The 14,554-nt window shown below is 39.1% G+C and overlaps 1 non-coding gene across 1 annotated transcript; it reads right to left on the bottom strand.

The window, feature by feature from the left end:
- Positions 1-5,300: 5,300 nt before the first annotated feature.
- Positions 5,301-5,407, bottom strand: LOC148577520 (small nucleolar RNA R71). The gene has a single exon (XR_015902789.1). It is a non-coding gene; the product is annotated as a small nucleolar RNA R71 (small nucleolar RNA).
- Between the last annotated feature and the right edge of the window lie 9,147 nt (positions 5,408-14,554).

The following is a 14,554-nucleotide window of genomic DNA, read 5'->3' as shown; positions in this document are numbered from 1 at the left end:
AAAAAAATGAATAAGAAATGCATATGTAGATTTGAATGAAAATCATACATGAATGTGTGTAAAAAGAAAATAATGGAAGGTTAGATTGCATTGTTGTTATTAGGGTAATATAGGTTGAGTTAGATACTTAAAATAATCAAGGATTCAATTAGTCCACTTAGCCATAGCTATACCACCTTAACCCTAACCCCATTACAACCCTATGAAGCCCTCATGATAATTGCATTCATGCATCACATGTTTGTTGATTGTTAGATGAAGAGAAAACCCTTGAAAGCATGATTAGAGGAGACTTGAGCAATTAAACCCTAGACACTGAGCGTTGAGAGTCTATACACAACCAATGAGAGTTTGATTACTCAAGTATATGTTTCCACACCTCTTATCTTGTATTCTTGTAAGTTGCTTCATTTTGATGAATTGAATCAATTCTTTAGATGTTGATTGCATCGAACTACTTCTTTGCTTAGCCCTATATGTTCATATACTTGCTTGGAAATTCGTTGGTTTGTTTTTCCCAAATCAATAGGATACTATAGTATAGATAGATATATATATAGTATATAGTATATTGCATGCATATAGATAGTTGCATTCAATAAGTTGTTACCCTTTGATCATTCTCCTTGTTTGTGTTTAGCATGAGGACATGCTATTGTTTAAGTGTGGGAGAATTGATGAGTCCATATTTGACGATAATTTTTTGCTTGAATTGCATGGATTTCATCACCTAAACTCACACTTATTCACCAAAATAGCATACTTTTATGATTTCTCACTAATTTGGACCTAAATGTGAAAATATGCATTTTTGTGCTTAAATTGATCAATTTAATTCCACTTTTATTCCATTTGATACCGCGATATATTTTGTAAGTGATTTTAGGTCAATTGGGCAAGAATGGGTTAGTAGAAGTGGAAGGAAGCATGCAAAATGGGAGATTTTATGAAGAAAACAAAGGAGAAGCACTCAGTCAAGTGTGCCTACGCACAACTCCTGTGCGTACGCACAAGTACAAAAATCAACAAGGGTGCCTACGCACAACCCCTGTGCGTACGCACAAGTGAAAAATAGCAAGTGTGTGTACACACAAGTCCCTGCGCGTGACTTCATTAAAATGTCACGTGGCTCGCGATTTTGGGGCTTTCTTGGCCCAATTTTGGAAGGCTAAAGCTGGTTTGAGATGCTATATGAAGGGGACATCAACACATATCAAAGCATTAGCTTAGGACACACTTTAGAGCTCACTTAGACATAGGAAAACATATAATTAGGAGTAGGAGTAATGTAGTATAGAAAATGCTCTCTTATGGTTTTTAATTAAGGTTCATTGTAGCATGTTATAGTTTCAAGTTTGATCTTGGATTTTGCTTATCTTCATTGTAAATACTCTTCAATTTCCTCTTTAATTATAATACTTTTGCTATTTTGTTTTATGGTTCAAGTCATTTTGTTAATATATGCAATTTTGCTTTTTTGAATCTTTTGTTTACGAATTTGATGTTTTATGATTCCTATATGCTTAATTGAATCTTTATGGTTGATTTTGTGAATAGTTTGGTTATAGTTTTCATTTTTCTTTGCAATTTCTTATGTTTTGGTTTTATTCCCACCAAGTGTTTGTGAAAATACCACTTGGTAATTTTCAGTATCTTTTCACACCTTGGCTTGGAAAATGAGTTACTAGGATACTAGAGTTATAATGTCTGACATTTAGTGGTAATTCTTGGGTAGTTAGTTGACTCTTGCTTCTATTGACGCTAGCTTTTTACTAAGAAATTAGTAAGTTAGCTATGACTTATGGATTAAGGTCAATTATGCTTGCTTGACTTACTCCTCGATGTTAGGGGTTGACGAAGTGAGATTGACTCATCATAGTTGTCATAGTTGTGGTTATGACGATGATAGGTGATGACTTGCATCATCTACCCTTTTTCTTGCATAAAAAGGACCACAAAAGAGCATAATCTCATTTGATCATTGAAATTCATGCATTATTTGATGAACATTATAGTACATTGCTTTGAAATGAGTTTGTGCTGAATTTCAGGTGATAAAGACATCAAAAAGGGGAAGAAAACAACAAAACAAGCTGGGTGTGTGAAACTGGCATGCCACTTAGAGCAAACGCCACAAAAATGCTTTTGCATGGCATGCCAGGAGCTAGGCGTGGCACGCCAGTACTGAAGTCCAGAAGGGATTCTCTAAGCATTTGCACAGGCGTGGCACACCAGAAGCTGGGCGTGGCACGCCAATACAACTTTCCAGAGAATAACAATGAAGGCCACTAAAGGGGCGTGGCACGCCTAACCCACCACTTGAGCCATGGGTGTGCCACTTGGTATCGAAGGCATGGCACGCCAGCTTTAAAAATCACTTGGGTGTGCCACTTGGTATAGAAGGCGTAGCACGCCAGCTTTAAAAATCACTTGGGCGTGCCACTTGAAGAGCCAGGCATGGCACGCCAAGCTAAGAAGGCCACAAATGAATGGGCGTGCCACTTGAGCAGTATGGCGTGGCACGCTAGTACAAAATTCCAGAGAAGAGGTTGAAGGCTAAAAAAGCTCAGCGTGCCACTTGAGATCGAAGGAGTGGCACGCCAAGCTTCCATCCTTACTTGGGCGTGCCACTTGAGCATCTAGGCGTGGCACGCCAAGGTACAAAGAAGGCCAAAGCAAAGGCTAGGCGTGCCACTTGGTATCAAAGCCGTGGCACGCCAGCTCAAGATTTTCACCTGGGCGTGCCACTTGGATGCTGGGCGTGGCACGCCCGCTACTGGAACTAAGGCAAAATAATGGGCGTGGCACGCCAACCCCTGGCCGTGGCATGCTGGTACAATTTTCCAAAAAGGGAGATAGGAGGCCAACCATATGGGCGTGCCACTTGGTATCGAAGGTGTGGCACGCCAGCTACAATTCTCCACCCAGGCGTGCCACTTGAGTCTCAGGCGTGGCACGCCATCATCACCAATCAAGCAACAGAAGACCTGGGCGTGCCACTTGAGTTCTGGGCGTGGCACGCCAGCAAAGAAGTCAAGCACATGATGGGCGTGGCATGCCAGACTTTGGGCATGCCACGATAGTTCAATTTTCCAGAGAGGAAGTCCAAGCACACATAATGGGCATGGCACGCCAGACCCTGGGCGTGCCATGCCAGTTCAACTTTCCAAAAATCTAAGAAGAGGAGGAAGAAGGCCTGGGCGTGCCACTTTGGCTCGAAGGCGTGGCACACCAGACCACACAAGTGTTTAAAGAACCCTCGGCTTGCCACATGGGCTTGAAGGCGTGGCACGCCAGGGTGATCAATGCAGGAAGGCGTGCCACTTGAGAGCTGGGCATGGCACGCCAAGTCAGATTCAGAGCAGGCGTGGCACGCCACTGAAGCGCCAACCACATGCCAGCTGCGAGATCACGTTTATTGAGTTTCTTTTCCCTCCAAATTGTATTTTTCTTTTCAATTTTTGTAATTCCTTTATTTGCTAGTGCTAGGAGTAGTATAAATACCCCCTGAAAGTACTGAAAAAGGGGGTTAAGCTATTGAGCTATTAGTTGAAGCATAGTTAGATTCACTTTTCCATCTCTTACTTTTTCTTGAGCTATGAGTAGCTAAATTCCCTCTCATTGAGAGAGGGAGCTCTGTTGTACTTGATGGATTAATGATAGTGAACTTCTTCTTCTCTTCATCTTCTCTTTGATTTGCTAGAAGGAATTTCATTTTAATGTTAGTATTCAATCACCTTGGAAAAGGGGTTGAATGCAAAATGGGTTTCATAGGAACCTTGAAAAAGGAAACATGAAACCAAGCTAGAAATTCCTTCTCACACTTGAATAGGATCTGGGTTTTGGTGTTTGGATATGGTGACATATAATCCTCCCTCTACTTGGACCTATGATGATGTGTGGTATAATCATGGACCAAGCATATCTCTCTTCATGAGCAATTAGATCAAGGAATTGGCTATTGATCAAGATCTGAGAGATTGAGTCACCAAGGGTTTGGGGCTCAATCAATCATGATTGCCAAGAGGTCAATGAGTTGCATGATTGAAGAGGATATAAGCTGGATTTAATCCAAAGATACAACATCTCCTGATCTCAATGAATCCCCCTATTCTTATCTTCCACTTTCTTTATAGCTTTCTTTATACTCTGCAAATCCCCATTCCCATTTACTTTGAGTCATTTATGTTTATGCACTTTACTTTATTGCCATTTACTGCTTTCCTTTACTTTTGATGTCATTTATATTTCTGCACATTTATAATTCTGCAATCACAATCTATTCTGCTTAGCTTGACTAATTCACCAATTGATTAAAATTGTTCAAATCTACCAATCTCTGTGGATACGATCCCACTCCACTGTAGGTTATTACTTGACGATAATTTTGGTGCGCTTGCCAAAAGAACGGATTCACCATTTTTATATGGGGAGTGAATTCGGCTCATCAAGTTTTATGGCACCGTTGCTGGGGATTGGTTTGAATTTGACAATGATTAAATTGATTGGAGAGCTAGATTAAGCATTTTTTTTATTACCTTGTTATTTTCCCGTTAGTTCTTTAAATTTTCTGTTCACTCTGTTTTCTTTTTTTTTTTACTTTGATTCTCTTAGTTATCCGTTGTCCATATTTCCATTCTTCTAACTGTTTGATTAATTGCATCAACCAAGCTAACCACTAATCTTAACTAGAGTGATTCCTTCACTTGTCCTCTACTTGCTGTTTGTTGAATGTATGACAGGTAAAAGGGGAGAAACTTCATCCTCTTTTGATAGTGAACATGAGAGGACCTTCCTTAGATTAATGAGGGAAGCAAGAGGCAAAGGCATAGTTGGAGAGGAACTAGTGGAGGAAGATCTAAGAACCACAATGGATGACGAAGTGCAAGACAATGTTGGAGGAGATGCTGGCAATCATGTTGGGCAAGAGAGGAGAGTCTTAGGCTCTTACATCAACCCAAATCCAGGAAACTGTGGCAGCAGTATTCTGAAGCCAACAATCCATGCTAACAACTTTGAGTTGAAACCTCAGCTCATCACACTTGTCCAGAACAACTGTTCATATGGAGAAGGAGCTCAAGGAGGACCCAAACCAACATCTCACTACATTCTTGAGGATTTGTGATACTGTAAAGTCTAATGGTGTGCACCCTGACACCTACAATCTACTTTTGTTCCCTTTCTCACTCAGAGATAAGGCAGCAAAGTGGTTGGAAGCATTTTCTAAGGAGAGCTTAACCACATGGGATGATGTTGTAAACAAATTTCTAGCAAGATTCTACCCTCCAAAGAGAGTCAACAGGCTAAGAGCTGAGGTGCAAACTTTTAGCCAGCAAGATGGTGAAACTCTCTATGAGGCCTGGGAGAGGTTCAAAGATTTGACAAGAAAATGCCCACCGGATATGTTCAATGAGTGGGTGCAACTACACATCTTCTATAAAGGGCTGTCATATGAGTCAAAGCAAGCAGTAGATCATTCTTCTAGAGGATCACTCAATAAGAAGAAAACCATTGAAGAAGTCATAGATGTCATAGAGACTGTAGCTGAGAATGAGTACTTCTATGCTTCAGATAGAACTCAAAAGAGAGGAGTAATAGACCTCAATTCAATGGATGCCCTGCTAGCCCAAAACAAACTGATCACTGCACAACTAGCAGCCTTGACCAAGAAGATGGAGAGTAATCAAATCTCAACCATTCAAGCCCAAGCCCCTCAACAAGAAGGAGATGCACCAGAAGTTGAAGGTGAATAGGAGCAAGCTAACTATGTGAACAATTCTAGACCAGCATATGATCCAAACTCCAAGACATACAACCCAGGTTGGAAGATTAATAGCAAAGATCGTGTTGGTTAGGAATTTCTCTTATAGAAAGAGGAATTTCTTCGTTGTAAGCATAGCTCCAAACCAACAAACAATTCTCGCATCAAATTAAGATATGGTTTTGTCACAAGTACAAACCCTAATAAAATTAACAAAAGTATTTAGACTCTGGGTCGTCTCACGAGGAATTACAATGAAGTGTATGCTTATTGGCTATGAAGGAATAAGAGGGTTTGATTTATAAGGGGCGAAAATAAATGGCAAGAAAAGTAAATCAAGCAAGCAATTAAAGAAAGCAAAATAAAGAAAAGCAATTAATAAAGAGAGATATTCATGGCAAGAATTGAGATTATAGGCCTTCCATCCTAGTCACTAATAACAATAGTTAACAAGAATTTATCTTATTAGAGTCAATGAAAATGATATTAACTAACAACTCTAGATCACCAACATAGGTTGGGTTTTCATGACTCAAGATTGCCTAATTACTCTTTCCAAGCCAAGAATGCTCAAAGTCTACTGTAAAGCCCAACCAAGCATTTTGTCAAACACTTGGTGGGTACAAATTGAAAGCATAGTAAAAGTGCAAGAATAATAAATCTACCAACTACTAATTGCAAGAAAAGTAAATTCACAACTCAAATCAACAATTAAAAGAACATCAAACATAAATTTCATAAAAGAGATTCAAATCCATCAAGAGTTCATCATCACAAAAGAGAACAAAAAGGGAAATTAACAAGAGAGAGCAAGAAAGTTATATCACTAGAGCATAAAATTGTAGAAGAAACAAGATGAAAGCAAATAATTAAACATGGATCTATGATGCAATTAACCCTTGGAACCTTAATTCTAAAGAGAAGAGGGAGCTTCTCCCTCTCTAGAAACTAACCTACATGATGCTAAGTTACAAAACAATTGCTCCCCCTTTACCCAAACTTGAATTATGCATGAAATAGCATTAGAAATGAGTTAGATTGGGGCCAAAATGCTCTACAAATCGCTGGCCACGATTTCACTTTAGTGAATCACGCTGCTCCATCGGTGCACACACGTATAGTGCACGTGCGCATCCCTAAACCTGAAGTAACTATGGCAAATTTTATATCATTTTGAAGCCCCAGATGTTAGCTTTCCAACGCAACTAGAATCGTCTCATTTGGACCTCTGTAGCTCAAGTTATGATCGATTGAGTGCGAAGAGGTCAGGCTTGACAGCTTTACGGTTCCTTCATTTCTTCATGGGTTCTCCCACTTTGCATGCTTTTCTCCTCACTTCTTCTATCCAGTACTTACCTTATGAACCTGAAATCACTCAAGAAATACATCAAGGCATCGAATGGAATTAAAGTGGATTGAATTTAGCTATTTTAAGGCCTAAAAAGCATGTTTTTACATTTAAGCACAAATTTAGGGAGAATTACAAAACCATGCTATTTCATTGAATAAATATGAGAAAAAGTGATAAAATCCCCCAAATTAAGCACAAGATAAACCACAAAATTGGGGTTTATCAATTCTCCCCACACTTAAACTAAGCATGTCCTCATGCTAAAATCAAGGAAGAAGCAAAGGGGTATCAACATTTATTCAATGCAAACTAATTAAATGCAATCTATCTATATGCAATCTATCTACATGAAATCTATCTATATGAATGCATCCACTTGGTCAAACAAGTCAATTTCCAATAATATATATACAAACACAAGGGCTAAGGTAATAGCAATCAAATCAACCCACAATTGAATTGAATTATTGAAAGATTTTACGAACTTGCAAGAAAAGATAATCATGGGTGGAAACATATAATTGAACAATCGAATCCTCACCGGATGTGTATCCGCTCTAGTCGCTCAAGTGACACTGATGAAAAATAGTTGTATGGGTTCTAATTTGCATGTGGGTTAGAACTCACACCCTAGTATTTAAAAATCATGTCACAATTATACAAAAGAAAACATGCACTTCACTCATTCTAGTGTGCTTGAGATACTTTAAAAGACTTGTAGGCTAAAATAACCCAACAAGTAGTGAAGAAGCATAAAATCATTCAAGCAAAACTCAAGCAATTGTGAAATTGGATAATGCATGGACATTGATTGATGTGTAGGTAGGCTTAGTGAACAAAATAGTATATGAAACTCACACAACAATCAATGATACATATTGAAGTTGTTGCAACACCTAAGTGACATAGAAGTGAAACACATGGATGCTATGGAACTTAGGAAAAAGAAGATAGAAGTGAAAATCAATCACATAGCAAGCATGGCCCACAAAGCTTTACAAAGCTAAAAAATATTTCATTAGGTAAGCTTTCGATCCAATTTCACAACTCTACAATCTCAATGCATGAAATAAGTGATGTGAATAAGGGTAAACCATAAACAAGCATCACCAAAAAATGCAATGATAATATACAATTGCCTAACAATAGATGATGAATGCATGGTGGCCAGAACATGCAATTCAAAAGAGTTAAGAAGCTTAAAGGCAACGTAACATTCACTTGGTGCTCACAAATGTTAAACATGAAAACTCAAAACCAAGTGATAAAATATAACCTCAACAATTAAATCCAACAATAAAATTAAAAATAATGATGTTAAAATAACATCTCATCAATAATCAGCAGCAAGAAATAGTAAATAATATTAATAATCCAACACTTATAAAGAAAAATAGAAAACAAAATAAAAATGTACTAATTAAAAAATTAACTAACTAACTAAAAGAAGTGGTTATGGATGGTGTTCGGTAGTGTTGGATGATGATTAAGGGGTGGAAAGAAAAGAGAGAAGAAGGGAAGAAATGGAAAGAAGAGAAGAAAAGGAGGTGGGTGAAACAGGGCAATCCACGCGTGCGCATCATGTGCGCGAAAGCGTGGATTGATGAAATGGAAGCGACGCGTACGCGCAGCTGACGCGTACGCGTGCATGGCAAAGCAGAGAGTTGACGCGTACGCGCAAGGTACGCGTGCGCGTGCCTTGGGTACAAAGTTGGCACACTTTAGGCACAACTCTCGGGTGAATGTATAGGAAGTGGAAAAATTCAATCCACGCGTGCGCGTACATGACGCGTGCGCGTGGATGGTCGAAATTGCTTGATTCACGCGTATGCGTGAAGCACGCGTGTGCGTGGATGGTACTCTATTTTTCAAATTTTTTCTATGTTTTTGCACCAAACCAAGCATTCCAAACCTCCAAACAACTACCAAAACACCACAGAACCTTATTCAACACACTAAACTACCAAACAAACTTAACAAATCAATCAAAACATGAAATTAAACGTATTTTACCAATATGTACAAAAGAGAAAAATGAAAGGATATTACTATGGTGGGGTGTCTCCCACCTAGCACTTTTGTTTATTGTCCTTAAATTGGACTTATGGGGAGCTATCCATCAAGATGGCTTGTGCTTGAATCCATCCTTGAACATCCACCAATGCTTGGACTTCCATTGCGCTTCATCATTCAAAGTTAATAACTCCAAGCTTTGATGGAGTTCTTCACAAACCATGGGCTCCCAAAGTTGATTTTCCTTCTGTGATCCGGGATCCGACACTTTGTTTTTACACCCATCCTTGAGTGGATCATGGTGATTTCCTCCGAGTGGCAAGAGAGATGAATTCTCATGGAAGCACCAAATTATCCTCCTAGACCCATTCAATTGAGCACTAGTCCAACCTTTGCTCCTTGAAGCTTCAACCATAATGAGCCTAGACTTACAACGCCAACCACTAAACATCCTCCTTTTACGCTTAATTCCACAAAGTGCCCTAAGTTTGCCATCCGTCTCAAGCAAACCAAATTCAAATGGTATAATAAAGCTAAGAGTTAGATGTTTTACCCACTCAAATAAAGGAATAGATGACAACCTAGGTGGAGGAGTTCCCAATGATCTTGACAAGGCGCGCTCTACTCCCTTCCATCCTCTCCTAGAGGCTTCCACCACTTGGCAAGGTTCTTTAAGCTTTACCTCTTGCCAAGCTTCCTCAAGTTCAAGTTCTTCTTCACCAATGTCCTCTAGTCCTTCCCCATCACTCAAATCATAAATAGGAGGTTGAGTAAAATCTACCTCATCATCAATTCCAAGTATAGTGGGGAAGGGTTCCTCACACTCAAAAGGATCATATGTTGATGCGGAATCATCATAAATAGGAGGCCTATTGGTTGGAACACTTCTTCCAATTCTTCAATCACATTGTGTCTTGGAGATTGTGCACTCTCCTCCTCAACATTAACTTCAAACTCCATGGAAGAAGGCTCTTCAATTTGTGACTCCTCTGTATACTCAACATATCCTAAGGTTCCAACCACTACTTCCCTTGGTTTAATCATCTCTACCTTCTCTTCTTGTTGCACTTCTTACTTTAACTCATCTTCTTCACCTTGAAGCTCCAATTCTACTCCCTTACTAAGCTCTTTGGGTGCTTCTCCATATTTAACAATGGGAGTGCCTTGATCGCATAGGCTTAGGCGGGATGAGACTATGTTGCCAATGGCTTCTACCATGATAGCCATTTTTGCTCTTAACTCCTCAAACTTCTTTTCATCCTCCTCGTGTCGCCTTAAGATATGAGATTCAAGATCTCTTAATTCTAGTATGAGGGCTTCATCGGGAGGTGATGATGGAAGAGAGGGTTCACTGTTTGAGGGAAGGTTGTTGTAATTAGAAGGTGGTTCATATTGGTGAAACTCTTGAGGTGATGTGTGTGGAATTTGTGGCTCTTGGGAGTATTAGTGTTGGAATGGTGGTGGCTCTAGATATGGTTGATATGGTGGTTGGTATGGTAGGTATGGGTTAGGATCATATGGAGGTGGATGGTAGTATGGGGCATGTAAGTATGGTGGAGGGCTATATTGAGGAGGGGGTTCATTTGCATATGATGATTGTGGTTGACAACCACAATGAGGGTCATCACATACATTTGATTGGTATGCATCAAGATTTGAATTGTACCCATAAGAAACCGGAGGAGGTTGTTGCCAAGAAAGTTGTCCATAAGCTTGGGACTCCTCCCACCTTTGATCTCCAAATCCTTGATGCACGTCTCCATTGAAGCTTCCATTTCCTACAACATAGTTGTAACCATGCTCATAGCCAAAAGGATGAGAATTCATAGTGAAAGAGAAAATAAAAACAAAGACTAATAAGAAACAAAGAGAGCAAAATTCTACACTAGCAAAAACTAACAAATAAACCAAAATTCAAGCTATTCACAATATATACAATAGCCAATAACATAGAACAATTGCAACTCCTCGGCAACGGCGCCATTAATTTGATAGCAAGGATCGTGTTGGTTAGGAATTTATCTTATAGAAAGAGGAATTTCTTCATTGTAAGCATAGCTCCAAACCAACAAACAATTCTCGCATCAAATTAAGATATGGTTTTGTCACAAGTACAAACCCCAATGAAAATTAACCGAAGTATTTAGACTCCGGGTCGTCTCACGAGGAATTGCAATGAAGTGTATGCTTATTGGCTATGAAGGAACAAGGGGGTTTGATTTATAAGGGGCAGAAAATAAATGGCAAGAAAAGTAAATCAAGCAAGCAATTAAAGAAAGTAAAATAAAGAAAAGCGATTAATAAAGAGAGACATTCATGGCAAGAATTGAGATTATAGGCCTTCCATCCTAGTCACTAATAACAATAATTAACAAGAATTTATCTTATTACGTCATCCCCAATAATGAAAGAAGATATAGGTTATCTTCCATGAGAGAAAGTCTAACAAGACTAGCTAATCTCAATCTAAATGTCCTAATCAACTCACTAATTGGATTAGCAAGAGATTAGAGTCAATGGAAATGATATTAACTAACAACTCTAGATCACCAACATAGGTTGGGTTTTCATGACTCAAGATTACCTAATTACTCTTTCCAAGCCAAGAATGCTCAAAGTCTACTCTAAAGCCCAACCAAGCATTTTTTCAAACACTTGGTGGGTACAAATGGAAAGCATAGTAAAAGTGCAAGAATAATAAATCTACCAACTACTAATTGCAAGAAAAGTAAATTCGCAACTCAAATCAACAATTAAAAGAACATCAAACATAAATTTCATAAAAGAGATCCAAATCCATCAAGAGTTCATCATCACAAAAGAGAACAAAAAGGGAAATTAACAAGAGAGAGCAAGAGAATTATATTACTAGAGCATAAAATTGTAGAAGAAACAAGATGAAAGCAAAGAATTAAACATGGATCTATGATGCAATTAACCCTAGGAACCCTAATTCTAGAGAGAAGAGGGAGCTTCTCTCTCTAGAAACTAACCTACATGATGCTAAGTTACAAAACAATTGCTCCCCTTTTGCCCAAGCTTGAATTCTGCATGAAATAGCATTAGAAATGAGTTGGATTTGGCACAAAATGCTCTACAAATCGCTGGCCATGATTTCACTTTAGTGAATCACGCTGCTCCATCGACACGCACACGTATGGTGTGCATGCGCGTCTCTAAACGTGAAGCAACTATGGCAAATTTTATATCATTTTGAAGCCCCAGATGTTAGCTTTCCAACACAACTAGAACCGCCTCATTTGGACCTCTTTAGCTCAAGTTATGATCGATTGAGTGCGAAGAGGTCAAGCTTGACAGCTTTACGGTTCCTTCATTTCTTCATGAGTTCTCCCACTTTGCATGCTTTTCTCCTCACTTTTTCCATCCAATACTTGCCTTATAAACCTGAAATCACTCAAAAAATACATCAAGGCATCGAATGGAATTAAAGTGGATTGAATTTAGCTATTTTAATGCCTAAAAAGCATATTTTTATATTTAAGCACAAATTTAGAGAGAATTATAAAATCATGCTATTTCATTGAATAAATATGAGAAAAAAATGATAAAATCCCCCAAATTAAGCACAAGATAAACCACAAAATTAGTGTTTATCAAACAACCACCTAAATTTTGGGTGAGGGAACCAACAAAGCCACAACCAAGACCATAACAAGCCATACCAAGCCAATTAATACCACAATCATAACCCCAACCATCAATCAAACAACAAAAGACCCTATCACAACTCACAAAACACATCATACCATTCTACTCAACAAACAAACAACAACCCCCATCAAGAAGCATCAACCTCAACCATGCAACCATGTGAAATTAAGAGCAACTTTGAGAGAGTAGAGGCTGCAATAGCACAACTGTCATCACAGCTGACAGGAGCTATTTCCACTCTTTTGGAGAGACAAACACAAGCTGACAAGAGGATAGATGCCAACCAAGAATAATACAGATCGAATCTAAAGAATCAAGGTGCAACTATTTCAAAATTGGAAGCACAAGTGGGGATTCTATCCAAGCAAATTCCTATGTCTACACATACATTTCCTAGTGATACCATGGCCAACCCAAGAGGAGAATGCAAGGCTATCACACTTAGAAGCAGAAAAGTTGTAGAAGAGGCAACCCCAAGCCAGGACGACCATGAAAAAAAAGCTGCAGAAAAGCATGAAAATAAGAATGAAGAAGCAACCCCTGCCCCCTCCTCACCAAAGCCAGTCTTGAAGCCTTATGTGCCAAAGGCACCATATCTACAAAGGCTGAGGAAAGATGGGAAGGATAGCCAGTTCTCTAGATTCTTAGAGATCTTCAAGAAGCTCCAAATCAACATACCATTTGCTGAGGCATTAGAGCAAATGCCACTTTATGCCAAATTTTTAAAGGAGCTCTTGACAAGAAAAAGAAACTGGGGAGAAAAGGAGACCATAGTGCTAACTGAGGAGTGTAGTGCCATCATACAAAAGAAGCTCCCTCAAAAAATAAAAGACCCAGGGAGTTTCCAAATCCCCTGCTTCATAGGGAATATCAATATTGTGAAAGCCTTGTGTGACTTGGGAGCTAGCATCAATATCATGTCCCTAACCATGATGAGGAAGATAAATATTGAGGAAGCCAAGCCAACAAGAATGGCACTCCAATTGGCTGACAGAACATTCAAATTCCCACATGGGGTAGTGAAAGACTTGTTGGTGAAGGTGGGAGAGTTCATTTTCCCAGCTGACTTTGTTGTGTTGGATATGGAAGAAGAGGCTAACACATCAATTATCCTAGGAAGGCCATTCCTAGCAACTGTTGGAGCCATCATTGATGTGTAAAAAGGGGAACTAGTCTTGAGGTTACATGATGAGAAGATGGTCTTCAATGTCTTTAAGGCAATGAGTTACCCCAAGGAATCCATAGGAGAATGCATGATGGTAGACACCATAGAACAGTAGTTCAAGGGGTTTTGGAAGAAGAACAATGTGAAAGAACTATGGGGTTAGAACAACAAACACCAAGTGGAGAACTACCACAAAAAACCATGGAGAATTCAATCATGTTGAACCACAAGGACAACAAAGAAGTGGAGGCACCAAAACTAGAGCTGAAGACCTTACCACCAAGCTTGAAATATGCATATTTGAGTGATAACAACACTTATCCAGTGATCATCAATTCAAGCTTGAGTAACGAGCAAGAAGAGGAGCTTATCCAAGTGCCGAAACAATATAAGGATGCTATAGGTTGGACACTTGCAGACTTAAAAGGAATCAATCCTTCAATGTGCATGCACAAGATCCTACTTGAGGAAGGTGCTAAGCCCTCAAGAAAACAACAAAGAAGGCTGAATCTAACCATGAATAAAGTGATCCAAAATGAAGTGTTGAAGCTGTGGCAAGCAGGGGTGATTTACCCCATTTCAGACAGCCCTT

Source organism: Arachis ipaensis, chromosome B1, assembly GCF_059453495.1.
Source record: "Arachis ipaensis isolate K30076 ecotype BB chromosome B1, ASM5945349v1, whole genome shotgun sequence".
Lineage (NCBI taxonomy): Eukaryota > Viridiplantae > Streptophyta > Magnoliopsida > Fabales > Fabaceae > Arachis > Arachis ipaensis.
This window is presented reverse-complemented; position numbering and strand designations above follow the sequence as displayed.